Source organism: Gambusia affinis, linkage group LG01 (genome assembly GCF_019740435.1).
Source record: "Gambusia affinis linkage group LG01, SWU_Gaff_1.0, whole genome shotgun sequence".
Taxonomy (NCBI): domain Eukaryota; kingdom Metazoa; phylum Chordata; class Actinopteri; order Cyprinodontiformes; family Poeciliidae; genus Gambusia; species Gambusia affinis.
The window spans coordinates 4,940,042-4,966,903 of record NC_057868.1 but is presented as its reverse complement, the minus strand read 5'-3'; the positions used below and the strand labels follow the sequence as shown (position 1 = coordinate 4,966,903).

Genomic DNA, 26,862 nt, shown 5'->3' with positions numbered 1-26,862 from the left:
AGTAACACTGTTGAAATTCTCACAATATGACTGGATACAAAAGGGGAGTTCACTTAAATATACAAATTAAGCATTAACATTTTTTGAAAGAGTCCTCAGTCTAGACATCAAATGGAGACAATGTTTCTGATTTCCTGTATCCATTGATCAATGATGATTATTACAGGCTATAAAACAAGTACTCCACTTTCTTCAATTAATTAACACTTAATACCAGATATCGCACTTGGTATTAAGTGTTCAGAGGCCCCATTTGGTAAGCCGAGTGCTCTACATTTCCAGCTTACATGCTGCGTTAACTATCTGCAGCCTGAAATTTGGAGCGCTACTGACAAAATCTCAACCCACACTCTCAAAAATAGCACTGAGGAGCCCACGCCGATGCACCCACAACCGCATACAGCACCATTTTGTGGCTCCTAAGTCAATGCACTGTTAAAAAAATTATTATACTGAGGATATTGTCTTACTAAGACAGCCAATGAGTGTTTATACATAGTGATAAATAAAAAATAAAGAACTTTATTAGGAATTAGGGATCATTTTTGTTATCTGGAGCCTGAGCTAACACAAGCAAGATTGGGAGCCAAAGCAGAATCATAATTAGGGATCGACTTACAATGCGTCACTCATAAGCCACGGCACCATCATTTATTTTGTACATCATTGTTTCCCAACCCTGGTCCTCACGGTACACTGTCCTACATGTTTTAGAGGTTTCCCTGCTTTAATGTGCCTGATTCAACTGATTGCAGTTCAATAAACACCTGTTATATATACAACAATCGGACCAATGCGACAGAAAATGTGTCTTAGCTAGAAATACTGACTTTGGGGACAATAGAGTGGGGTCAAAGAGAGTGGCTCAGTTGTAACACTTACTGATGGGTTTTATTAAAATGAGCTTGCTTACAATAAATAGGTCACATTTAGGAAGTCTGGGGGGCGGGACTGTGCTTTGCAGGGGTCAACTGGTCAGAGAACCGAAGACAAGCTGTACTGTAAATCCAGTTGAAACAGAGTCTATTTAATGAGGTCATATATAGTACGGCTGCAGAGGGGAGGAAGAAGGGAGAGGAAGCGCTGTGGGCTTCCAGTTGGGTGCCTGAATGGGTCACACTGTAGCCTGGAGGGGAGTTGACTGGGGATAATCGGAGATGGGGGAGAAACTACAGGCAAGCCACGTCTAGCCTGTGGATATCTTATACAGAATAGATCAGTCTGAGATGGATGTCTGACAAGCCGATCTTAACATTTTTAGTCAGAAATGGGTCGAATTTAAGAAATGCACCAGAAAGATACCTGGAATTCCCCACTAAAGGACAATAAAGGATCTATCTATCTATCTATCTATCTATCTATCTATCTATCTATCTATCTATCTATCTATCTATCTATCTATCTATCTATCTATCTATCTATCTATCTATCTATCTATCTATCTATCTATCTATCTATCTATCTATCTATCTATCTATTATTATTATCACTTCATTTATGAAGCATTTGTAAATCAGGTTGTGCTGTTGGGAACGTGATATATAAACAAATTTGAAAATTTTTTTTTTTTTACACCTGATCCCCAGAATTTTGATAGACAACACAAAAGCTACCCAGAACAGCTCACAGTTGGTTTTAAAGTGCCAGACAGTCTCATTTGCATAGGAAAAGGGGGGCTGCTTCACCCTCCAACCCCAAACCTTTGGCTGCTAGCAAACAAACCGCCTGCACTCCTGAAGTGAAGGTGCAGGGTTTTTTTGCGTTCCCCAGGCCAAAAATTTGAGTTAGGTGTTAGGTTGTTGTGGAAAGGATATTAAAAAAAAATGCAGTGATAAAACAATATCTACACCTGTTCCTGCACATGTCAACATTAGCACTGCAGTAGAGCTAGCTGCAATAAGGTGTCTTTAATAAACAAAGCATCTAACAATGATGCTTCATTGTGAGCATTTTATAACATTTGTCATAACAGTCATGTCACTCTCTAAGTGACATTCAGGAACAATTTATTTTGTTTAATGGAAGTGCCAAATTTGTTAATGACCAGCCAGTTCCACATGTTTTGAGACGAACTCAATTTTACTTCAATGAAATAGAGTCACTGCTGTGAGACAAACAGTTTTGTTTTCCTATTGACATCTTTTTTTCCATGTTCTGTCAAAGGCCTCACAGCAATTGGCCTCTCCAGCATGGTTTGGAGTGCCAGCACCCTTTTTGTTGAATAATTCACATCTGATGGAAAGCAGATCAAACGGCTTCTCTGCGGAGTTTGATGTCACAAAGCTGACAGACGTGAACACAGGAAGCCCACAAGACAGAGGCAAGGTCAGGGGTCAGGTATTATAAAGAGAATCTGCCAAGTATATTTATCAAGAAGGTGATGGAAAAAAAAAGTAGGGGACTGTGGCAAGTTATTTCAACAGTGGAAAAAATAAATCAATTAAGAATCTAGATTTCTTTACATGTTTGCTTTATGAGTCTTTCCAACACAATAAATGAATTGGAGTTGGTGTATTCTGAGACATCAATGTCTGTTACAGCTCTTTTTTTCCATGTGATGAAATGAACTGCTCAATTATAATATTAAAATTTCTTATAAGTTATCTGTGGAGGATCCAAAGCCTCTTATAAAAGTTTGTCTTAACACAAAGTGTCTTGGAGAGGACTAAATTTATATATTCTTCCATTAGTGTAGAGCAGATTGTGGAGCCATTGTGGAGCCACTGCAAGCTAACTTTACATTAGTCCTCCACTAAATGAGATAAAAATACCAACTGGGCTTTAAAAAAACTCGATGAACTACGCAGACACGAGGGCGATGTGGTGTGCAAAGAGGGTATAAAAAAAAGGTATAAAAGAGAAAGAGCTGCATTGGAAACAGAGGCTCTGTTTTTGAAGCACAGTTTCCCCTTTTTTTTCCTCCAAATGTCGTGATCTCTGCGAAGAGCTGCTTTCTGTATTAAAAAAGTTTTCCAGGTCCACATCATCTTCCTCATTTTGCTGCAGCAGCTGTGCAGATAATGTTAGCACCACATTCATCAGTATGAACTTTTTAGCAGAGAGTTTTACATTACACACTGCTTAAGAAACTTCCCCGTCATATTTTTTATAGCCGATTAGGCTAAGACTTATTCCTTACGCGGAAGCAACAAAGAAACTCAAATTTAAACACCTGGAAGAAAACAACAAAACATCTTATAAAAATAATAACTCTAAAGGTTTATGGAAAAACATTTATTATTCTATACATTTTCAGAACATTAAATATATCATAAGTTAAACAAAACACAGCTTGGAGGTTCTGAGCAATGAAAATGGAACTCCGTCACTGTAATACTGTGAGAAAAAGGAAAATCAATGTTGATTTGATATAAGATACAATAACTGTCAATTAGGTTGAGTTGCATGTTATTGCCACCATGTATCAGCTCACCTGACAGCCACAATAAGGAAAAGGTTCACACAAGTGTTTTACTGCAACATATGACCCCACCTTTAAATGAAAAGCTAACAGGTTGTTTTTCTCAGATACAATTTACCTATTTTCTTTGTCATTTTAATAAAAAAAAATATATAAAAAAACATGTACTGATCACATTTAAAATATCGTCTTTAAAAAAAAAAAAAAAAGATGCTTCTTTGTTTCCCGTATAGTCTGCAGAGAAGAACCAGCCACACCCACACAAACACTGTTGACTTCACGAGCCATTAAGAGAACAGACAAATAGCTACTGGGCTGAATAGCTGCCATTCATTAAGAAGCATCTATGTTCTGTGGAGATAATTGTTCAAATCTCGAAGCAAGAGGGATTTTTTTTTTTTTGTCTATTCTGAGAGCTCAACCCTGTGTCTGACCTTCCTATCGTGTTGAAAGACAGTTAATAAAACACGGTTGCTCTAGCTGGGATGATAAAAAAAACATAGAGAGAAGGTATCTTTGCCTGTGATGTGTGGGGCTTGAAAAACAGCCAGGCCTCCAACAGCAAATTTTATAGTCTCAGATGATAAGCTTATTATTTTATAAGCTTGCAACCTCAGCTAACTTTAACAGTGACTGAGCAGAAATTGTTCTTTATCTATTTAGAAAACCCTGGAACCATTTTGTGACTATTAAAATTCCCTTTATATCAGAGGCGACTGCAGTTTGTGCCCGATATTTAAAAGAGGTTTCCATATGTTAGGGTCTATATCTGTTTGTTTTTTTTAATCCACATCAAGACATAAAGAACAATAAAAAAATCAATTAGAAACAAGTAAACATACAAATCTATCTTACCTAATACTCTGTAGTAGAGGTTTGAAAGCAGAAAGTAGCTCAGGTTGGAATGACTTAATGATGACAATGAATGTCACTAAAGAGTGGGTCACACCACCTCAGTAAATAATAAATAATGAAGTTTTCAGGTACCACCATACTAAAAAAAGATTTTAAAACTCTAATATGGTATGATTTGGTCTTTTCATGATTGTTTTGTTGTTGTAGAAAGATTAAGGAAAGGGAAATAAGAAAGCTGTTTATCTATTAGCACAACATTTAAGCTGTAATAAGACCCGGATTTGAAAGTTAGCGCTATCGACGGGTGATTATTATTATTAATTGTACCTCTACGTACGCCTAAAGGCTATCAAAGTACCACTAGTGGTATCTGTACCACGGTTTGAGAATCTTGGAGGTAGCAGAAATGCCAATATTGCTAATCATGAGGCGGCAAGAAGTCTTGATAAAACTTGTCAGACCAGGTCAGATCAGATAAGAATAGACAGAAAGGGTCAGTTAGGAGAAATGACAAAAAAAAAAAAAAAAGCAAGTCAAGATTTGCAGACTTTATGGCTCTGGATTATTTAAACATAATAAAACAGACTCAATGCAAATCAACTTTTAGTCCCTTCATCCAGTTAAACACTCTCAAACCATTCACTTACTGTGTAAATGGATGGAAACTCTGCAGTCCTACAGAGCACAGAAACTTTCCATTTCTATTAAAATCCCCAAGTGTCACATGGCAGAAACCAAAATGGCAAAGTCAGATGTTGCCCCTGGTTGGGTCTTTTGAGGTAAATGGAAAGTAGGGCACCAATAGGGCTCTACTGGGCGGTCCAAACAAAGCATTAGAGGTATGTATGTTAAGGTTACTAAAGTATTTTAAGTTTCTAAATATGTTGCTAAAGGAAGACAGAAAGTCTGATGTGGTATGTTGTATCTGTAGTGCAGGTATTTCTATGGTCAGTCTGTAGAGAAATTAAATAACCCTTTTTTGGAAAGCCAAATATTCACTACATCCTCCCATACAGCAGGTGCCTGAGGAGAACTATTTATGGCCCTCACAAAGTCTGATAAACCCTAAAGCAAACTAGATTAGCTGAACTGAGGTCAACCATAAAAAATAAAAACAAGAAATGAAATGTGAACTGTTGCTATGAGAAGCGGCTGCTTCAACATCCTCTGCAGGTTTCAATCTAGACACGTAAAACAGGATCTGACACCAACCGACTACCTGCTCACAAACGGCCATAGGGACTGCAGTGTAAACACACTTAAGTGCACACTCTCACAAAACTAAATGACTCATTTGCAGCAGAGGTCATGACCGGCCGCACCTAATTTTGCTGCTTTTTTTTTTTTTTGCACCAGTGCAATCATCCTGAAATTGAAGATGATTTGTGGAAAGAAAAAACAAAAACACTCATGCCCAAAAGCGTTGGTCAAATTTTTTAATTTACATGGGCTACCTGGTAAAAAAAAAAAAAAAAAAAAAGGAGGTGAAATATGGTGCAACTGTGTGCACAGATGGCTAACAATATGGGTGCTTGGACCTCTTCATCAGCTTATCACCAGGAAACAATAACAAACACACACACACACACACACACGCCCTCACGTATCCAGATCTGTGAATCACCTTGGTGGATAAGTGTAACAGACTGTAACATTATAATATTTCCAGTCAGAGCTGTGAACCTTTCCATAACCTTAAGATCAAAAAGTTTTTAAGATTCGGTTTTCTGCACAGGATAATCTTCCTCTGCAGGACCGTATATGGAGTGGGAAGAATTTCTAAACTGTTGTGTCTTCAGAGCATTAAGACAAGCCGTCTGTGGTTTCATTCATTCTGATATCCAGCAGCTTTAAATCATGTTGTAAAAAAATGTATGTTAACATCTACCCATACAAATGTGACTTTAGTACCATAGAGGCATACTGTTTTCTTACTAAATAACCACAGTGACACATGCTGTGCAAACATTTACTTGCTGATATAATCTGATCCTACCAATTTTTTAATAAATGACGCCATGCTGTTTGGATGCTTGGGGCAATTGCTAGGTGATTAACAACAACTCTGTTAGTAAGAGCTACTTTTAATTAAAATCCCAACACAGTCACTGTGTCGCACTGTAGTTTTATGCATCGACAGTAAATCACTGACCCAGTTAAATACCAAATTAAGTCTAAATTTAAGACTGTGCATACATCCCTACATGTCAGTGTACAAATGATTTCCTCTTTGGTGTTATTTATTATTTCCTCCCTGTTGTGCTTCCACATTGTGCGATGGAACAATGCGTCGGAGCAGTTTTAGCAGCCTTTTGTCTACTCGCATAAGCACACACACCCATACACACACCCAGCAGTATTTGGGTATTACAAAGGATTACAGCACAGGCTGGAGTTAATGAGCTCACAATTACTGTTAATTCCATCTGCCACCAGGATCAGGTCGTGCCAGTGGCCACAGCTAGAGGTGTGCGTGGAAACTAAGGAAGATTCATCCTTAAATGGACAATGAGAAGAGATTATGTTTTATGTGCTTGCGGCTGACAGCAATGGCCTCAAGGTTTAGCACACCCAACTCCTTGGCTCCGCGCTTGGATTAGCTGTCAGAAATGTGTGATATAAGACGCAGAGCGGAATTGCAGTTTTGATAAAGTCACTCATTGCTTCACTGAGAGCTGCCTCCAAGGTGTGATTGTGCATGGAAGAATATTTAGGTCCATTACTCTTCCAGGTTTTCCTTCACAAAGACGGTGACACATTCCACAGAGGCTTATTTGGTTTCTGTGAGTGGAAAACCGGATTTAACAGAAATCCTGGTCAGTCAAATGTGGTTTTCTCCATATGGCGGAGAGTTGTAGATCAGACAGACAAACAAAGGACTTTTTTAAAGGTGGAAAAAAACCTTGTTTGGCGAGGGAGTTAGTGACTTAGTCTCTCTGCAGCTCTGTGCAACTCAGTTTGTATAGATTGTTTATGTTGGCTTTATACCATTGCTTTTCCATGACAAGACACAGGACATCTGACAGCAACAGAACAACTCAACTCTTTATTTAAGAAATACTGAACAAGGCAACACTCTTGGAACAAAAAAAAGGCACAACTGTTGATCATTGGGTCATCTTGATCTTCTCAAATCGTAAGGCCAAAAAAGGATAAATGGGGGGAAGCAAGTAGCAGATTCCTTGAAAGGCAAATTCGTCTCTTTTATCCCTTCTTGGTCTAATATTCCTGTAGTTAATCTTGCCAGTCAGGGATCAAAGTTTGAAGAGTAAGTCTCTTCTAGTCTAAACAGGCCTGGTGCAGAGATAAAAAAATCTGTCACAATACAAACAACGCACTTTAAACTTAACTTGCAGTGATAGGTATAAGTACGTAGAGGGTTTCACCCAGAAAACTTGCTAAGCCCGGCAATACGGAGCGTCCAGTTATAAAGTCTTAAAAAAGACAAACATCAAAAAGACTTGATTTATATTTTTTAGCGCTTCAAATGTTTCATTCTAATTAATTTGTCCAAATTTTCTGATCCTCTATCTGTGACTTGTCACTTTATTCGCTGAACTTATTAAGAGCGTAGACACTTAAAGACAGACAGTGGTTACAGCGTTCCAGTGAATAATAAAAAAAAATAATACAACTTACCTCAGTCTCCCTATGGATTCACAACTAAAGAGACTCTTTAACCCATCACCGATATTGGAGTATAAAACAGCTTAAATAAACAAATAATGATTAGCCTGGCGACATGCCAAGCTTACAATACACTGGTGGAAACCCTGAAGTAAGAGCAGCAGAAGTCGAAGAGAACTCTGAAGAGTGTTAGAGGAGATGACCAGCAACGTTCTGTAGCAACCCATTAACCTCTGATCTCCAAAGTTCCTCTCTTCTTCACTAAAGAGCCGGAAAGTAGAGGAAGGACAGCACTCCTGGGACAACTTCGAATGGCCTTTTAAATCACCTATATAAGTAGTTCAGTCTGGAGCTTCTAAGTCCAAAACTCAATGTCTAAGAACCAGGGAGGAGCTCAAAGGGGGGAATACCGGCACACAGACGCCCGGGACAGGGGTTGGATCTCGGGTTAGAATTACCTCTGGCCTCCATCCAGATACGTCAGCTGACTTAACGGCTATGTAAAATAATGGCGCAGAGCGGATGTTTTGGTTCAAAAGAGAAAAAGGGGGAGGAGGAAAAAAAGAGAAAGTAAGAGGGAGCTAAGGAAGGAGACGAAAGACTGGGAGGTTTCATTTTTTTGAATAAAGCATATTTCTCCCAGGTTGCTGTTAACTTAAAGCAGCTGTGCAGAAGACAGTCCGAGACATGTGCTAAAGAACAAACACAAGTGTTCCCACAAGCAGCTGCCTTTTAATCAACAGAACCAAGAGAAAAGTAGCAGAGCTGGCAACAATTTAAACCAAGCAGCAAACACATGGAGATTAAAAACAAACGTGATAACACTGAAAAGGAAATAATAAGAAGTACATCACAGCAAACATGCAGCATCCTGGGAATTGCTGTGACATTGTAAATCTTTTAGAATATTATTTTTAATCACTCTTGCTCGCAATGGAAGATTGTAGGCAATCAGCGAAGCAAAACCCAAGAAAGGAATATATGATAGGGTCTGTTTTGTTTTTATCTGCAACTGTTTTGCAGTGGAAACTTTGCTGAAAAGAAAGAGGCTTGTGGATAACAATGATTTGGCGATGTTTGTGAAAAGCGATGATTTTTTTTTTTAGGTGGAGAGTTTCTGACCATCCGGCCTTTGGGGACGGTCAGTAAAATTAGAAATTTCTTAATTTCTGTTATTAACAGACTCCAACTTACCCGACTAGATAAAATCACACTGGCAGCAACTAAAAAGCTGTTTGCGATACACTGACCTTGTGCGCAGAAATCTCTTTAAAAGTCATATTTTAAATCAATCATACTAAAAAAAGTATATATTTTTATTAGATTTGAGATCTAGGAGTTTTGCATAACTCTTTATTTTGATGAGAAAAAATGCTTGACACATCTGCACAAATATAAGAGTCATGTGAACTGGCAGAATATGAGACTACAAATCTAACTTGAAGTCCACTAAGCACCTGCCAAAGGTTGCCCAAATATTAGGTAAAAAGAAAAGATTGACCAGAGACTCTCTTTTACCTCTGCTGGCTGAGATAAAGCAGGCCCTCAATAAAACATTCACGGTAATAAAACATTCACGGTTGTGAAAACACAAACAATTTGTTGTGAGACCGTCTGTTTTTGTCTGTATTCGTGTCATCTGACCACATGTAGTATCGACCGGGAGGCGCACCCATCACCTGCTGTCCCTCCCAAGAAATCCACATTCGTCGGGCACTTAAAGTGAGCTTAGCAGACATTCCTTACCCTCTGGACACCCAAAACATACACTTTACATTCCAGAGAGTGTATTCTTGGTTCCCACTCCCTAATCCTTCAACATATGGAGATGCATATAAGCATACCTCTCCAAAAGCACACGCAGCCAAGGAGAGAATGACAAATCGAGTTTGGGCAATCATCTTACTTCATCTCCACTGCAAGATAATCTCTGAGTTTTTAACACTTCCCCAAATTTTCATGAGTGGGACTTTGGTGTCCAGTTAAATTTACATCCTGAGGTCACTTTTTCAGCACGACTGTTTATGTTCGCCTCAAAGCTTTTCCCTTCTCCCCAACTGCCAGTTAAGGTGCACCGTTGTCTGCATTCACTCCTGCTTCGGCTTTGATGTACCAGAGAAGCACACTAAACCACAGGAGGGTCCACCTCATGAAAATATGAACGCTGTCTGTGAACACCAGCTCCTGTGTGTACAATAAAATAAGAAGACTATGTGTCCGATGAAAGCAGGTTACAAGCATCTGTTGAAGCACTCTGAGGTCTCCCTAATGATCTTTCCTACAAGATCATTAGGGAAAGAAAAATAAACCTACTCACAAAACAGCAAGACTATTATAGGATGCCTTGTGTCCTAAAATCTCTGGCTCTCCCCTATCTTAAGCTATTTCTAGTGAAGTTTATTTATGTTTCAGCAACAAAGCATTACAAAGTGCTTTACATGATAAAAGCAAAAATAATGAGAAAAATGAAAAAGTTGCAATCCGAACCAAAACCATGATGTTCTCGTTATTGAAGAAAGGCAATTTTAAACAAAAGGGGTTTTAACCTTGATTTAAAGGGACTCGTGGTTTCAGCTGTTTTGCAGTTTTCTAGAAGTTTGTTTAGAGGAGAATAAAATCATGAAATGCAGTTTCCCCATGTGTGGTTCTGGTTCTGGGGATAAAAACCAGTTTTATACAAGAACAACAGGGCTTTACTTTTTTTTTTGGTGATATTTAATTCACAGATAAAAGTATGTCAAAGTCTATTCTCTGAGCTCCAGGGAGTCAGTGTAAGGACTTTAGAACAGAGGCGATGAGCTCCATTCTCCTAGTTTTAGAGAGAAACTGAGCAGCAGCGTTCTGGGTAAGATACGAGTATAAACGTGTGGATGAATATTTCAAGATCTTGCCGAGACATTATTTTGGAAATGTCTGCTAGGTGATAGGAGGCCGACTTTGTAATTGTGTTTATGCACCTCTGAAGGTTCAGGTCTGAGTCCTGATTTCAGGAATATTCAGATGTGACAGCTGAAGCCTTGTGATTGTTCCTCTTTTGATCCAATAATAATTACTTGCATTGATTTGTTCAATACATCTGCTAAGTGCTTGAGTGGGCTCATAGTCACCTGGAGACATTGTAATGCAGTTCACTGCAGCATCCACATATGCAAGAAAAAAAAAAAAAAAACATTGCTGAAGAAACTGAGGATCCTCAATCCTTAGTGTTACTAACTTAACACCATTATTTATCAGTCTTGGTCCCTTTTTTTTAAAGTGATAATCCCACATTTTTATTTAAATAAAACAATGCCATATTAGGGTGTGAAAAAACATAAATTGTTGATGCAAGTCATTTGTAAATGTGTTATTAAGGTTGTGAACAGTGGGTGGTTCTGGGTATGTGGTAGTTCATGCTGAGCAGGCTGTTTGCATAGCGTTCACATGACACCGCATGTACACAGTCGCACACAAAGCGACGCAATGAGCTTGTGTTGGATGGCCCTAACTGGGCTAACCAAATCTTTGTGTTGGCTGGATATGGTTAGCTACGGGTGCATGTTTAGTGTGTTTGTGCACACACCCTGACGTATATGAGCGAAAGCATACCCTCATCAGCTCTGGTTTCAATCATAGAACTTGGTGACCGTTTGAAGGGCGTAGTCTTTTTTTTGTGCCAGATTATAATTATTTTACAGTTTATCACACATTTGACAGCCAGTCTGTTTAAGCACACGTGTCCAGCTCCAAAACAGAGATAAGAACAACCTACATGGCCCTGCACAGGCTGACGCCTGAAGGTCTCTGAAAGGCTTTGTGAACATTCGGTATTTAACAACGCCTTGTTTAATACAGAAAATTCGTAATTTGCCATTATAAATTAATACACCATTTAAGCAACAATTTAAGTAACAGACGAAGTAGTGTAAAGCTGTGAAATTAAAGCAGGTTTTTGAATTTTGTCACGAGTAAAACAAAAAAAAAAAAAAAAAGGAAGGCTGTTAGATATCATTAATGACCAACCAGCTACATCAAACCAAGGGGGATAAAAGCAGGGATAAAACTGTGAACAATTTTACTGCAGTGTTATAAAAATCTCACGCTTTAAAATTAAATGGAGCACTATACAATCCAACATCACAAAATGAAAAGAAATAAAAATGGAACAACAATAAAACCAGGACAGAACCATCAAACTCAGCTCACAAACCTACCAAGGAGAGCATTAATTAGCGGACTAATTGGAGAGGCTCTTGAGCAACTCAAGGATTTTATTAAAAAATTCCCTATGAGGTGTGTGGAGTGCATGCATCTTTTTCAAAAACCATGTATCCTTATATTTTCAGATTTATATTTATGAATATGAATCTGGAAATGCAACGATACATTATTTCATTCATGTGTCATTGTACTTCCACTTCACAATTATGCACTTTATGTTGGTTTATCATATAAAATTCCAAAATGATGCATTGAAATGGTACAGTATTAGTTCAAGTGGTTCAAGTGATCAGTGGGTTAACCAACATGAACAAAGCAGACTCCTAAATTTCCAAACTATATCAATAATATCCTCCCCTTCCTCTGTCAACTATATGGTCCTGCTTTATTTTATTATCCATTCCAATCAACAGCTTATTAATATAAGCTGCTCTACATTAGCCCACTCTATATGCATATGCATACTCTTAAGTAATAGGGTGGGCGTCAGGATGATTTAAAGGAGGCTTGCTATATTTCACCCAATCACTGCAGACACAGGGAGAGAAATGTAGGTCAGCCTTTCAGAAAAATGCGGCTCGGTTCTGCAGCGGATCAATACGAACACACCCACTCACACCTGACAGTCTTCTAACTGGTGGAGGTCCTGCACGCACCCACCAACATGAGCAACTAGTTGCCATCCTATAATAAATAAAACAATAGATCCGTCATTGTGCGCACGCCTTTTTAAGACGCCTGCGCAATGTGCACTTCAGCATCAATAGATGATTTATATTACTGTGTAAATGTGTTGGCAGTAATCTGCTTTCAGATGTCCACCGACCAGCATGGTAAAGACCGAGCTGGTGGCTTTAACGCACTTGATTAATCTACAGAAGAACCGTCCATCCATCCACATGCTTATTAGAAGACCGTCACACAATTTATCCTGTCAGTCACAACAGCAAAACCTGCCAGCATGCAGCTGCTGGGAGTTTTATGAATGAGACATGCTGCTGCTCATTTTTACGCACCGACTCCGCCGGAACCTCTGCAGCACACTCCCCGCGCTCACACGCCTCACATATGCGTGGATAAAAGCCAATGTCACTAAGGTGTAAATTAGTTTCCCTTCCGGCTCTCAGTCACGCATACACACGTTCTCGCGGGTCGCATCTATTTACCTTGACAGAAAGTGCATTGTCCTCCCTGCGCGCTGCGGAGCCGACAGCTGCAGCATTTTCCCATTCAAAACGCGCCCGCTCATTCTGCTACCATCCAGCACTCACGCCGCTTTGTTCCCGTTCGGCATATCCCGCCTCTGTGGCTCTAATGGAAGAGAAACCCGGTAGGCTGCCTCTCCACTGACAACCAAGGAACCGCCTGTAAGAGTCAGCAGCGTTGACTGACACTCACCCGCAGTGCCTCCGCTCACGCACTCTCACTCTCTCTCTCCCTCTCTCTCTCTTTCTCTGTCTCTCGCACACACGGTACAGAAAGGAGGGGCAGAGGGAGGTGATGAGAAAAGGAGGGAGGACAGATAAAAAGGCAACACCCCAAATTCCTCTTCCTTTCCTCCGTCGGCACCGTTTCACAGATCGCCAGCAGCTGCGCCCGCCGCTAATACCGCACAGAGCTTCCAGCGCTCATCCAGCCGCGGGATAAGCACAGAGTCATCAAATTCCCCGAAAGCGACTTGACGGGTTGACGCTAAATCTCAAATCTGTGCAGCTCGCTGATCCCATTCCTATTGCGGTTAACAGTACAGTGAAAACTACCCTCTACTTTAACAGAAACCGACTTTGTTATTACTTTAAATCTTAAAAAGATGTTAAAAAGCTACTAAAATATAACACAAAGTTAACAATAGAATATTAGGCAAATCAAACAATTGAACAATCTTTGGACTAATTAGAGGTATAAAAATGTATATATAAAAATGTATATATGTATATTTGGCAATCTTATATGTTTTTTGAGTAATTTTCTGTCTTGGAAATCAAATATTTATGTATTTTGCACATAGCACCGTTTTTCAAGGAGTATTTTCAAATCTAAAGATACCAGCAGAACTTAGTAATCTTCAAACATAGCATGTCCCATTTAATACGTGGTATGGTGAGTTTTATTTCATTTCATTTTATTTTTCTATCCTTTGTCAAACACAAGCTTTCATGTCTCTGGTAACGTCTCATGCATGAGGCCACAGAGTTCTTTTGTGTTATATTTATTTATATATATTTTACAGGGTTTTCCTTTTCAGTCACTTCTTTTAAGTTCAATTCGTTCTTTAAAGGTTAGAGTCTGCATGGCTACAGCAAAATATTGATTATCGGTTAAATTATTGGCTTTTATGAGGATACACTGTTTTATTATAAATGAATTAAAGTGTATTTTGGTGGCGACTGTCCAAATATACACACAACAATTTATGTTGTAAAATATTTGAAATATTCTTGCTTAATTTAGGTTGATATAGTCCTTAAAATAACTACATCGATTTTAACATAAAATACTTAATAATGTGGGCTTGGCAGGGGAAAGAATAATTCCTCTTGAGTCCCGTGGCAATTTCAGAATCTTTTTAACTTTACAGAAATATTTCCTAAGCAGTCACTGGCTATGTGGAACAAGTTTTGGCTAATAGCCAACCCACTGGTGCCACAAAGAGACCTCAAATCACGTTGTAATGAAGCGAGGAGGTTAAATGACTCCATTGTTTCTCGTGTAACAAAGTGTGTATTGCCTTCAGGAGAATCACAAAGCAATAGTCTGGGTATCATATATCCACTCCGGCGAGCTCGGCCCCTTCCCAACATCCAGTGGTGTTCAAACACTTTCAGTACTGAGTGGACCCCTGTGAATAGATCTGCCTGTCTGCTGGCTCCGTTCAATAAGTGACTGAAGAGTTAGAGAGGCACGGGAAGGAGGAGGGAGATGGAGCTAATTAACAGTGTCTTTTTATTAAGGAGAAAGAAGGGTGAGTGCAAGAAAGACAAGAGACAGAAAGGGAAAGTTTGGAAAATGTCCATAGAGGGAATAAAAAAAAAAGAGAAATCACTAAACCTCCCTGTCTAAATGCGGGTAAACAAAGACGGGATTCTACTGCTCACACCACACACTTCTATTGCACAGCCAGGTGGGCACACAGAGTGACTGCAGAGTGTCTGGCACATTGACATGCTGAACTGCAGGTGTATGGAGCTTCTGTCACTCCTGTTGCCTGGTGTTAATAAGAGAGGTAAACAGAAACTTTCCCTGCACAAAAACATTCTTACTGACACACTTTCAATCGCCTTTCAATCAGTGCGAGCAAATGCTTTTATTCACGTCAGCGCTGATCCGAGTTTCTGGAAAGGCCCGTTGGACGGCGCTCTGTCTGCTTGGCAAGCTTTGACTTCAACCTCTGACTCATGTCCAGACATGCCCTCTGTGTCTCCAGCTCTGTTTATTTGCCTCGGACTCATCGAGGGCTATCTCTTTTTTCACAGCTACCTTCCCTTCCACTCATCGTCTAAAACCTCAGTGCTCATTTTCAAGGTTTCTGTTTGCAGTATAATTAGTTGGTGATGTAACTATGTAATGACAGTGTACAGGCAGGGTCATCCCTGCGACCCTGGGAACCTGCCACTCCCCCCCCACTGATGAAAGAAACAGGAGACCTGGGAAAGCTCATCCCTCTTATCACACCAGGAACACACACAGACGGATAGCTGCAGATTCCCAGGCAGCATGTGAGCTTTGCTGCAAACCGAATAAAAAGACATGTACAAATTCATCCCAAACACACACATCTACTAAACTGGAAAACTCTTCTCATCACAAGCCAAGTTTTTGCTCACATCCCTTCAGCAGCCAGACTAACATTCAAAGTGGGTTACATTTAGTACATCACCTCGAGCTTTTCTCATCCACACATGTTGTTTCACTTCCACAACAACTGACAAAGTTTCTTTTTAACCCTTTGCTCTTTTTCTTAGCGAGGAATCCCTTTAAACTTTATTTGCTAACTCTTTGTTGGACACCTATTTGCTGTGCAAACCACAAATCTGGTCTTTATGAAAAAGTGCAAAGAAGAACATCATTGCTTAAAGAAGTTTTGTTTTTTGTAAACAAACAAAAAGTTTTGTTGTAAACAAAACTTGTTTGTTGTAGTTTGTTGTAATTTAAGAAGGCGACAGAGCTTACAATAGGGATGGAGCAAAATTTAAATTTGGGCCAATATTGATATTCAATATTAATATTGGTCTTATGGTCCTTCACTGCATCACTATAACTGTCACATGACCAATCTCCTCCACTTCCTTCTACAGAAAAAATCCATATCTTTATTTGCTTTACTGGTTGGACTGATATGACTATATGTTAAAACGCATAACATATGATATTGTATATTGTGCATCCCTGGTATAAAATCAATGCGTTTTGATGTGTTGTACAAGCAGTCAAAGTTCAAACCTAAATCTAATTGAGAGGCTGTTAAAAGAGCTGCGAACGGATGTTCAGAGACGCTCTGCAGTCTGACTGAAACCGAGATATTTTGCAAGAATTAGCAAGAACATCAGTTTATCCATGTACAAATAGTAGAGAAAGGGCTTAAAAGACATAAAGGTTTAATTTCTTTGGAAGTTACTTTTGCAAATATTAATGTAATAAGTTCCAAGCAAATTATTAATCAATGTTCTCAACAAATTTAAATCTCTGAGAATCTTAAAAAAAACCTCTCAAGAATCCAAAGAAAAGGGATTTTAATTACTGAGCAAAGGGATCAAACATTAGCATTGGAAAGTGTCTACAGTTTTTTACTGCCAAAAAGGTGGAAATAAAATGCCACGTTTTTATCTCCCGCTTCAAAAAGGCAGAATAAAAGTTTGTTGTGTGACTTTTCACCTGGAATGTGATGTAATTTGTGCATGTAATCAAAGCATGCAGCCAGGAATTACAGAAATGATATAGATAATAAAAGTTATGCCAAGCAGACTTTTGTGTCGTGGGGGTTTTCATTGGATTTCATTTCTCGATTTGAGCTTGCTCCAACGCTCCAGCTGGTTTTGCACTCTGCCAATAGCTACAAATATGACTGAGCTTGAAGGTTGCACCAGCCAAGAAAAGGTGAATACATACCATGACAGGTTGATCTATTAATTAAAGCCACATCATTCTGTCACTGAGACACTGTCTTATTGTGATATGCCTCGTGGCTTCATGCAGTCATACCCCTGACAGCATCAGAGACGCCCATATACAAGACGGGACAGCACATCATCTATAATGCCAACCTGTTTTTACAGTCAACATTTTCAAGGCTTGGTGTCATGCCATAAATACTCCGCTTAGCCTTGAGCAGGCTGTGATCGTGTGAAACATTCATGCTGTCGAAAATATCACTTTTCTACATGTTTCAGCTAGTTGGACAAGGATTTTGGCAGACTTGTGGCGCTCACACATACCTGAAAGCAGAGAGGCATGCATGGAAACAGAAAACTCTTGAAGGGGGAACATGCAAACAGATATCCAGATGTCTTTATTTTTTTCTTGCATTCCATTTTTTTTTTGTAGAGCTATAAGAAACCACCCTTGTACCCAAGAATGATGGAAAAAATACAATCTATTTCAAAACACCATCTTATGGTACAGCTGACTTAAGTTGTGTTTGAAGTGATCAGAAATAACAAAGCAGAGTCTTATAGAAGTGAACCCGAACCGACAGACTATCAATCTGATTACATTGTTGGCGATGAATGTCAAACCTTTCCTCGTGCCATCAGACTGATAAAGCACCATCCCACTCATCAGAGCATATTCAACCTTACTTTTTCTATTTCTAACATTTAACTACCAATGGGCTTTTTATTGTGGTTGGATAACATGACCGTAGAAGGACTTCTGAGAGACTGTAAGCCAATCGTTTAGTCTACTGCCACTAAACAGCTCCAGAGGAAATTTACAGACAAACCTTCATCTTGCTTTGTGGGAATGAATGTTACCCAACTACACTGTGCAAACCAGAACTCCCTCTTACCCCCCAAACTCAGGCCAGAAAACTCTCTTACAACTGAGCAGCTTTTGCAGCTACATACCCAGGGTTGGAACACTAAAAGTACCCAAAGTATTTTTGAGTTCTCTCTTCCAAGCAGCAATACGTGTCTAAAGAAGTACTCTTGTGGTTGATTGAGGGACCCTCCATGTCAGTACCACAATAAGAGTTTTATTTACTTTGAGTGAAAGGGGAAGAATAACTTTGTGAAAGGTTTTGTTCTGTTGAGAACAAGGATTGGTGGAACTTGACTTCAAAGATGCTTCCTTTCTTAAGGGAGAAAGAGCCCAAAAAGTTCAAATGCAGCTCGAGAGGTTTCTGCAGCCAGTGCAACCTAAAGTCTGCTAATGAGAGAATTTTCAGTGCCGCACATGCTTGAAGGGATAAGATTAAGGAATAATGTATTGGGGAGAACAGGAAGGGAGGATGATGGCAGGGGGGCAGAAGGAAAAGTGTGTGACGAATGTTGAAACAGCTCCAGAGAATAGCACGGTGGGAGTCAATGGGAGGGAAGCAGGGGTGATTCTTATGCGCATTACACACCCCCGTCACACCCCACTGTTAGGAATCCAAGACTTGGAGTTGGCTGTTAAAATTGCATGTGTACATGTGTGTGTTGGCAAGTAGGTAGGGTTGATTTAAAGCAGCTTCGATGCAAAGCTTTAAAGGCTTCCAAAGATCTTTTTTGTAAACTGTAGAGTTTAATTTACCCCCTATATATGAACTCAGCATGTTCTCTGAATGCAGTATAGACGTAAGAGAGTGTAAAACAGTGAGAGCAAGCTTAAAGAGAGGGTATAACATGTGCGTGGATGTGGGTGGGTGTGTGTGGGTATAGTGGGCTTGGGTAGGGAAGGATGTGTTTTACTTTGGGAACCAAACCTTTGGAAACAGAACCTGATCATAAATAAACTACAAGAAGCACAAGTTTCACACTGAAAACAAGATTTAGGTCAAAATAAAAAGTGAGAATGAAATTCTGATCACAAACCTCAAGAGATGCAATCCAGTTTTGACCAAATCTGTGAAAACCTTTAAAATAAGCTCTCCAATGTATTGGTAGTTCTTGCTACTTTACTCACAAGACATTTCAAACATAAATATATAGAAAGGCAACATGAAAACTATGTTTGTTTTTTTAATTTTGTTTAGACCAAATTAGTAATTTAGAGTGATGGACTGATTTAATACTTGTTAGTCTATGGGACTAAGCTGGAGTATCTGGAGAGAACCAATGAGGAGAACTTGCAAACTCCATGCAGAAAGTGAGCAGGCAGATTTTTGAAACCAGGAACAGCCATCAGACTAGCAATGTATATTACACTGAACTCTAGAGGGGAATGTCAGAAAGCTATTGGTAAAGTGTGAATTCCCCAATCAGAATTTCTTTGTTGAGCCCTTCATGACATGTTCCCCTCAGAGGAGACTTAAATGAAAAAGCTTGTTGACTGAATGATGTCAGGTCCATTGGTTCATATCTGAGCTTGTTGGTTTAGTGTCATGTTCACTGCCGGCTGTTATTTTCAGGTCATAGGACCCTCTCCTCTCCCGCTGTAGGTCAAGTGTGATTCTATCGTAAGGAAGGAAAATAACGCAAATCAAAAACAGCTCCAGGAAGATGAAGATTCATCTCTTTCCTTCAAGGAAAAGGGTTGAGTTTACTCATCGGGCCAAAAGCTGTGACATTCTGACCTCTGCAAAATGAAAGAGGTGAACTCACTCACTAACACTATCCCATGCAGTTCTTTTCTTTTGCATGGATTGTTAACACCGAAACGAAACACATCCTTCTGAACTTTGCGGGGGTCCTGAAACTCCCCAGACACACCCTCTGCCTCCCAAAAACTCAGATTGTCCTTGCAGAAGTCATTGAGTTCTCTAGTGCTTTTCAAAACCCTGCCATGAGAGGAAGCCAGGGATTACAGGGGATTATGCCATGGCGTCCCCATAAGGATTTACCAAGGCCAAGCAGGAACGGTGAAGAAGGGGGTACCTAAGCAACAGTTCCTAAGACTCAAATGGAAAAAAAAAAAAAAAAAAAAAACCCAAAAAAAAACAACAACTTTTTTTTCTGTATTTGCAGAGAATAGGCAGGTAAAGTAAAAATAATATGAAATAAAAAACACATTTTACCACGACAAAATATTTTTGCACAGAGCTTTGACAAGGAATACAAAGTGCTGTCCAAATATCTTTATGCACATTATTGTTTTCTTGTAGCCAAAATTTCCTCCAATGTTTTCTTGCCTTCCAAATAAAATAGTGAGAACAGTTTTAAATGCAGTTCCCAAGCTGCAGTCCAGAACACGTGTTTGTTGCTCAACAGTTCATTTCACAATCATAAGATGGAATGTGGTCAAACTAAATACATCTAGGGAGTACAAGTCACATCTTCTTCCAACTACTGACAGAAGATAACGTGGACATTGATATTTCAGTAGGAAAAAGGAAACACATCTGATAATAAATTCTCAGATTTTATGTAATGAATAATATAACATAAAACTAACTCTTTAAAAAAGGTAGAATACAGCCCCCAAATCACTGTGTGACATATTCTGTTATTTCTCATTTAAATAAAAATAAATGCAAAATACTTAAGCTGGTCTGAGTTAAAGACAAGGACATTACAATGTCTTATGAAGCGATTAAACGGTTTGAGATACTGTGAGAAAGTTATTTCATCAACGGAAAATATTCACAATCTCTTTCCAGTCTTCTCAGTTATTGATGACTCAGCAAGTCACCTCTACTGCTCAGTAACTTAAAAAAACAAACAAACAAAAAAACACTCAAAGCAATAAATGCAAAACTTGTCATGTCTCAGCACAATAAAGGTTATGAGAAAAATTGTCAGAGGAAGTACTTTCTCTCTAGAAAAAAAACAAAACTACACCCAAAAAAAGCTGCATTTCACCCCAGAGTAACTTTCTGGTGCATCAGAACTATAGGATCGTAGATTCCAACAATTTCAGTGTGTTCTAGAACCGATGGTGCATTTTTAAATCTCAGAAGCTCAGATGTGGGAACAATGTCGGACTCAATTCGAGCGTGACTGGGAACTTGGAAGATCCAGCTTCTGAATCCTCAGAGAATCCACAGCAAACGAGAGAACTGGGATTTTCCTTAAACTGGGCTTCCCAACAGGACAACTTCATATACGTACATAATAAAACTACAAAATGCTCAGAGGTTTACAGAAACAAATGTCTGTAAACAACACAACTCCATTAGGTCCTCCTCTCTTTGAGTAGTCAAAAGTGGTTCTACTGGTGTTGAATCATTAGGTTTGTTTAATCTTCACAAACTTCTTTTAATGGCACGGTTTACAATGACATGCATAATTGTTCTTTTGAGGACATATTCAATTAATTTTAAGCACTAGTAAAGGCCAGACTTTTTTATGTCCTGAAATATAAAACCTTGGAATTATAGGAGGGCCGTCTTATATTTCACCTTGCCTGTTTGTCTGTTTGTGAAGACAAAGGGTCGGATCCATTAGGTGAAACTCTTATACAGAATCCACTGGAGTGACTTAATATGCCTGAGAATCCACTGGCACCCCCTAGAATGAGCTTAAAGTGTGGGAGAGGGATTTTTTAATTTGTTATTTATCCATTATTTTACTAGCAAGTGACTTGAAATAAAATCTCTTTTTCAGAAGATATCCAGGTTACCATCCTTGACCTGTTGAACCTACAACTTGGTTATGAAAATGCAGAACACGGACATATGATGGATAGATGAATAGATTATCGCGAACATCCTTCTGAATGTTCACGATATTCAGAGGGAATATCGTGAACATTCAGATAATCACTAGCAGTGATTAAATCATTAGTGATTTAATCTTCATTAAATCACTAGCAGTGTCTCAGAAAATGGCCGCGTGTATGTGCTGTGTGTGTCTGTGTGTGCCGCTGTAGCAAGAAAAACAGATTAATGTCATTAGTGTTTGTCAAAGACCTCCTGCTGCTATAGCTAGAGCTGGTTACATCATCGCTGAAAAAAAAAAATAGCCAGACAGATGAACAGTAGAGTTAAATGCACACTCAGCATATTTATATGAACTACATATGGTGACATTATCATGCTGCAGAAGTGCTACTTTCATGCTTAGCCAGTTGAAAGGGTGCCATCGCCAGTGACAAAGAAATCTCCATATGACTTTGTTTATACACGCAAGTGATGATGTGAGACTCTTTTAATCGGCTAATAAAAAAACCAAAAACCTTTTAGTGTATCTGTGTGTGTGTTCTTCCTGGGTGTTCGCTCAACTGTTTGGGTCCACACGTGCTGTAACAAAGGCAGCGCGGTCTTCCCCATTGAGTCGAGTTCTTTAAGCAATGACAGCAAAAGTAATTGATTACACGCCACACTGAGCAGACAGAGCCAATAGAGTGGCACACAGAGGCAGAGAGGCCCAGAGAGGAGCAGGTATCCAACACATAACCCATCTTTACCCTCCTGAACCACATCCCAGTCTGTCTCTCATCAACATTTTATGCAAACTGCACCACCTCTGACACACAGCTGCACACAAGCATGGAAATCAGTCTGCCACAAATAAAATGATAGCCCTTTCTTAAACGGAGTTGAAGGAAGATTTTAGAAAGAGTGATTGTCAGGAGTTTGATCTCACTATGTGGAATATCAGCTTCATTTTAAAGAAATCAAAGCACGTGTAGCCTTCATTTTAAATGTGATTTAGATTTGATTACTGCCCTATGTCGTAACGGCACAGTCTGATTACAACCTTAGTTGTAACAACATTCAGAGTGTGGGAGTGGGCTGTCCTGTTTTTGTATAGGAGGTGGTCTGTAACTTGACTGCAGAAGGAGTCAAAGTTCAAAGATCACAGATGAGAGAAAACCTACATGAAAGCCACAATATGAGCAGGTTTGCAGCAAGTCTCTCACCAGTCAGACAATTAAATTTACAATGTTGTCTGGGAGAAGAGTCTTGCTGTTTGGCCAGTAGGTGGGGTCAGAGTATCGAAATATTAAACTTTACCTAAAGAACGCACTTTGTTCCTCTACATATAACTGCAGGTACCGTACAGGTAACACAAGTTTAAAGGAATCAACAATCTTATATGATGCAGAACACTAATGGAAAGATTTAAACATAACAACCAAGACGAAAGGTTAAACACAACTGAAAAAGCTTGAACGTTTAAATTTAATCACATTTGGTCACAGGGCTGAAGTAACCCGCTGATAATGTCTAAACTTATTCCAGGCACCACTATTTTCAGAACACGTCAGTTGTACACTTAAAAAAAAAAAAAAAAACTTATTTCTGTTTCACTTCTCTATACATTGCAGCCCTGACACATAACACAAACCAGCTCAGTTCTGTTATTTCTAACAAGTACTGTATGTGGCACCGCATGCACATACTTCACCAACCAGACTCTGCTTCAGGGAGTTGTGTTTGTGTCTCTGAATGTGTGTGTGTACGTTCGTCCTGCTCCACAACAAATGCTCTCATAAATCAGGCAGTTAGTGCAGTGAACCGAACCTCTCTTGCTGTCTGATGTCGGGGATGAGTGCTCTTCCATCCATGAGCTAAAGCGTCTGCGGCTACCGGGGCAGAAAATGAGCCACACACTCATGGTATATTTGACCTTTGGATGTGTGCATGTAAAGCTTCTGATCTACACTTGAACAACAACAATTGCAAATCAATAGTGTTTGGTACAACCAAGTGGATTTCAGTGGGTAACTTGTGTGGTGGGTGATGACCCCACCAGTAGGTGGTCTGTATTTGTTTTGTTCTCCGGGCTCCAGGCTGACATCAGTGGTATATGACATACCTGGGCCTACAGAGAGTTGCTCCTGCCTGCTGTCACTGGCACTCCTTAAGCAGTGGGGAAATCTCCCAGGTTGCCTTTGAAATTTTGGTGGAACTGTTTTTGTGTGCTTCATACACTCCCTCAGACCATTCACTTATTCATTAGTGATGACTAATAAGCCATGTTGTTTTTCCTAAATTTGTTTAAATATTTGAGTCAGGCTGCTGGAAGTGGAGGTTTAACCAGAATATAAACCAACATGTAGTTTGTCCTTAGACTAAATCTTGCAGCTTCTCAAAAAATAAATGCACACAAACAGAAATTGGTTACATAAGCAAAATATCATTGCCTATGGCTACTTCAATACCCCCTTCACCCACATAAGAGATTTAAAAAAATAGTAATTTCGGTGATTATTCTTTGTTACATTACACTGTGAAATTTCCGCTATTGAATGAGGTACCTTAAAAAAACACAGAATGCCCAATCTCATCCCAAAAATAGGTCAGGCACAGAGGCAATATAAATTATCTGTATCTTAGTCCCTTGACATGGTCCTGATGCCTGTTGTTGGTGAACCATCTGTGATTTTTATGTCTACCACACGCCTAACAAGCCATGCTACAAACAATTTGCAGGAGCATTAAAACTAAATTACATGCAAGGTTTGCAAAACTGAATCACAGACAATTAATGTTATCTTGTTTATCAAACAAATCTGTGTTTTCCTGTGGGATTAAGGTTTTTACCCTTTGCATTGTCCTCTATCAGAACATTATTCCTCCTTAAACACACAGCCATGAACTCGTAATGGATCATTTTGTTCACATCGTAAGAGTTGATTAGGTAAGCTTGTACCTCAGTGTGCTTTTAGAGAATGTTGCTGGGACCGAAACCAAAGGGTTGTGGTGTATAACTCAGCTGAGCTATTTGGGTGGCTACGCGTTGAGTAATTCCAGATTTTTCTTTTATCTGGCTGAGGTCTGAGTGTTACCATCCAAATGCATTCAGTGCCTAATTTGCACACAAAATTTTGTGTGCCATCATCAATTACATTAGATTCTACCGATCAGTGTATTAGACTGATTAGATCAGCACTGGAGGATCACATTGCTCTTCCTGAAATGGACTAATAAACTAATAAAATGCTTCACCTGTATGTTGTCTTAAGTTTTGATCGACTCTGGAGACCAAATATTGACATCTTTCCTTCATAAAGACTAAAATAGTTATTCCTTTTGTTTTTGTTTGTTTACATTTACTCAGTTTTAATAAGAAAGTTTCCCCTGCACTTACATATTTACTGACATTTAAGCATTTCCTTTACAAAAGCTCCACATTCATAATAGATTATTGCGAATACAATGTTACCTTTTTTAAACATAATCTTCTTCAAGTTTCCAGACATAAACACCCAGAAAGGAATCTTGTCATACTCTACCCTGTCAGTGTTTCCCGGTAAAAATGACTCGTAGGTGAATTAGACTGCGTGACGGACTGCATCGGTTCCTGGATCCAGATGGAGGAAGAATTTGTCTTAAGAGTTGAGGTCCTGACTTAAAAAAAGAAAATAAACTAATAACTGGTCGTGACTCAGGCTGTGTGTGAGAGAGAATGTGGGGTCTGTGTGGAGTCCTGTCATGTTATAGTCACAGTAAGTTTACCTTTGCATGTGAGTGTGAGTCACGTCTTAACTTTAGTGACTCATGGTGAGTACGGAGTCGAATCAAGTTTTGTTTATTGACAAATTCACATAATTTGCCCTTAAGATAATTTCCCTTTCAACAAAGCGAGAAGGTATGCATAACCCTGACAAAAGAAATGAATTATGTATCAAGAAAAATCCTGTGTACAACATATACCGAGAGGAGATGTGGAAGCGTACGGTGACCCGTGTTTGATGCTGCTGGTGTCTGAATGCATGATGAAGCAGGATATGTAATAAATTATGCGATTGTGGAGAGGATTCAGCAGGAATGCACCCAGACAATTTGTCAGGGAGGAGGGACCTCATCAGGCAATGGGGGAACGGCAGCACCAGTCTGCCCTCTAGTGGGAAACATATATTAGTTAAGGCGGAAAATTAGGAAACTATTTAGCTCTTTATTTGCGGTTTGCAAGAGAAACTTAAAGCAATAAAATGCACAAACTACTAACTAAGCAGTATTCAGAAGTGGATGCTTTTGTAGTAAAACTTGGAAAAAAGTTACAACTTTGGGAAGTTGCTCAGATTCCTACTCTATTTTGACCTATAATAAATACCAGCTGTATAAATATGTAATGTACTTGCATTAATAAAATAATATTGCACTTTAGACCAAAGATGAGTACCTTCTAAGCAAATCTATGATAACCTCAGTCATAAATTTCCCTTAAACAGAAGAAAAAGAGAGATAAAAGTAGATGTGTCTACCAGCCTATCAATCTGTTTATAGTGTTGCTTGACATTTTTCTGTCCCAAACTCTTTCTTTTTCTTGTAGAACATTGGCCTAGTGGTTTGGCGTCCTCAAAGAAACTTTGTATAACCTTATTGGTGACCTGCAACAAAGCATCTCTACAGGGGTTTAAACTGTGTGTGTTGCAACTGTTTTTACTGTGACTGGGGGTGCATTTTTGTGATTACCGTGGAGATGTCGAGCTGTGGCCTGAAAGGGGCTTTTTTTTTCTTCAGTTTACTTGGACGAACTCTAACTGCAGCTGACAAACACTCAGCCAGAATGCAAGCTCACAATGAAATATTGTGTTTTTGTTCGGCGTCCTCAGAGTCGGTCATGGAAACATGACTCTGCTTCTAAAGTTGTGTGAAAAATGTAGAATCGTACATTTTTAGCAAGTAGCGAAAGCTCACCGAGGGACCACAGCTTAGATCATTTTCTCCTAAAGCTGTACTGTCTTTATTCTGTAGTGACTAGACGTGCAGGCTTAATGGTGGAGCAGTAGTT

General features: G+C 39.2%; 1 protein-coding gene across 12 annotated transcripts in view; it reads right to left on the bottom strand.

Annotated features, from left to right (window-relative positions):
- Positions 1–26,862, bottom strand: part of LOC122827880 (neuron navigator 1-like) — an 85,941-nt gene that overhangs the window by 22,446 nt on the left and 36,633 nt on the right. The gene's annotated exons all lie outside the window — the stretch shown is intronic.